The following is a 3,349-nucleotide window of genomic DNA, read 5'->3' on the forward strand; positions in this document are numbered from 1 at the left end:
TTTGTGACTTTATTAGGTCGTTGGAAATGTATTACACGTCGGTTAAGCAATTTGTATGTTTGTTTTTTTTTTAATTTAAGAAAACCTCAACAAATTTTTACATTACATATTATAGAGAAAATTTGTACATTATACATAAATATCAAGTGTTCAATAATTGCCCTGTTTAATAATTTGGAAAACAAACTCTGCCCATTCATTCCGGACTTCATCAATGGCTTCTTGGGGGTATGAAGCTTCCTGGTTTCCCTTGGCATACTGCATAAACAATGACTATTAGGGTTTATAAATAAAAAGAAATTCAATCACAGACGACGATATGTTTCATAACCGACGTAGTATATCCATTCAACGACGTTAATTTTACATGACCGTCGTTGATAATACAAAAAACGACGTGAAATGTATGAAGGTAATTTCTTCTTACCTTATTCTCAAACCCCAAGGAAGGATCCATGATGATGTCCCTCATGAAGCGCATCACATAATACCCGCATTCGACATTGCTGGGTTGCTTTGGTGTGCCTGAGAGAGTTTTCCAAATTACATTTTTACGTCCTGCTCGGCCTATGTGGGTATTATATATTTTTAAAGCACTGTTCACGATGTTTTTCGCCTCTTCGTCGACCACACGATGACCTGGCAGAGGATCCAGAAAATAGACGGTCTCCTTCTTTGCTCTTACAATCAGCAAGATCCAATGACGGCTGCACAAAATTAATATAAAAACGACGGTTATTTACAAAAACGACGTATTATAGTATTTCACACGACGAAATAAAGTAGATAACGACGACATTATATATTTATCACGACGATAAATAAATACCGACGTGGTTAGTAGTTTCAAACGACTAAATAAAATAAAACACCGACGTGGTTAGTTTATAAGCTGTCATTTATTGAAAATCATAAAAACAAAATCCTAAGGAGACTAACCCTGGATTGTAAGGCATCATGAAAAGCTGTTCACCGTCTGTCTTCTGAAGTCGAGCTGCTACCAGTCGTGATCTTTCAGTTATTGTGCCAGAGTTGGCACTAACTGTAGCAGGGTCAATAAAGCCAACCATGCTGCACATATTGGCTTGTTTCAAAACATCGTGTAAGTACCTAAATACATAAAATAATATAAACAAGTCAGCACAAACAAACACGACGGTTATGTATAAAAAAACGACGTATTATAATATTTCACACGACGTACTGAAATAGATAAGGACGTTATAATATATTTATCACGACGGTAGTTAGTTAAGACGACGTGGTTAGTTAGTTAAGACGACGCAATATATAAACCAACGAGTTATTATCTTAGAAGTACAAACCTCATATATACAGCCAATACAGTAGCTCCAATTTCTTCCATGCCTGCAAATTATGTAATATCTTCAGGCAGGAGGAAGGTATCGCGCTCACCACCAAACACCTCCTTATCAATTGTAAATTGGAGCGTCTTATCCTCAGGCAGGAGTGTCGTTTCCACAAAACGACAAAGGGTTTTTAAAGAAGATGGCGCCTCCATATTTGAATAAGCACCAACTTCAATAACCTGTTTAAAGAAATAAAAAAAATGACGTGGTAATTCAATAAAGACGACGGTTTAAGTAATAAAACGTCGTCTTAAAAGTATTTAAACGACGGTGAAAAAACTGTCGTGGTAATTCAATAAAGACGACGGTTTTATGAATAAAGCATTGTCTGAAACCATTTAAACGACGGTGCAAAACCCGTCGTTTAAATATTTTATTACGTCTTAAAAAAATTCCGCCGTCTAAGTTTTAAACAAACGACGGATTAAATAAAAATATCGACGTCTGAAATTTTGAAAAACAAATAAAAAAGGCAAAGTTATGCGAACATACCTTGTCGTCATGCTTTTCTTCATCTTCTTTCTCCTTTTCTTCTTCCTTCTCTTCATCTCTTTTTTCTTCTTCCTTCTCTTCATCTCTTTTTTCTTCTTCCTTCTCTTCATCTGGCTGATGTTTCCCCATTTTGGCAGTATCATCCTCCAAATGTAGGGATCTCACATCACCTCCAGAGCAGCTAGCTTTGTCAGACATTGGATTTTTGGGGCTTTGGCTAATTCTTGGTTTAAGCATGCTTGGATCAAAATTGGGAATTAATTGGGAAAGCTGACTCAGGAAATGCTCCCTCTCAGCCTCTACCAATTGTTTTGTCCTAGCCTCCATCCTTAAGGCCTATTCCCTTGCCTTAGCCTCCATCTTTTTAGTCTCTTCTTGAAGGAGAACTCTTAAACTGTCCTTCAAACGGTCGTCAAAGCTCACCCTCTGTGGTTTGGGCAAATTGAAATATTGCCTTGGGGAAACACCAGCACCAACTCCCCTCAGTCTGCCTGGATGCTCGGGGCCCAAAGCCATGGTCAGCACATCATTGCTGCCATCTACTCTGACTTTGCCTTCCGAGACTTGTTTCTGCAATTCATCCTAAAAAAAGATAAACAAAAAAACACACGACGGTTATTTATGTACAAACGACGTATTATATAATTTCACACGACGCAATAACGTATAAACCGACGTTATTATAACTTATCACGACGGTAGTTATACCGACGTGGTTATTTATTTAAAACGACGAAATGAATAAACAACCGACGTCTTATGCTATAATTAAAGATAACAGAGTAGTGATTCCTATTTAGACCGTTAACGACGTTTTTAAAAAAGTTTCGACGTGGTAATATCATTCACACGACGCAAAAATGAACCACCGACGTCTTATGCTATAATTACAGAAAACATAGTAGTGATTCCTATTTAGACCTTTAACGACGTTTTTAAAAACTTTTCGACGTGGTAATATCATTCACACGACGAAAAATATAACATACGACGTAATAAGAATAATTCACTGTTTAATAAAAATTTAAAACAGAGTGATAGTAGGCTTACAATTAATTTTGCTTTCTCTGCCACCTTTGGATCAGGGATGTTACCATGTTTGTCCTGTCTAGCTCTCTTCCATAAGGTAGATCGATCAATTTCTACCCCAGGCATGGTTTCCTCCAATTGATCCTCCAATCCAGCATATCCTTTTCGAGACAATCGATGATTGTACTCGAGTTTCTCCCTAATCTGTGCATGTTGAGAATGCACAGACTCAAAATCTTTGGATAGCCTTGAAGCTACAAAGGCATCCCATTGTGCTTTCTCTATGAATTTATATGTTTCAGGGGGTTGGCTTAATTTCTCCCTGTCATTGGTGTATGGAAGGATATAATGCCTCGTTAGTGTAGACTTGAAATCCTTCCATTTCTTGGAAGCATAAGCTAAAACAGAGGTCTTGCCCCCTTGGCCTACGACAAAAGCCATGTCAACTGCTTCCCAAA

Source organism: Prunus persica, chromosome G3, assembly GCF_000346465.2.
Source record: "Prunus persica cultivar Lovell chromosome G3, Prunus_persica_NCBIv2, whole genome shotgun sequence".
NCBI classification, from domain to species: domain Eukaryota; kingdom Viridiplantae; phylum Streptophyta; class Magnoliopsida; order Rosales; family Rosaceae; genus Prunus; species Prunus persica.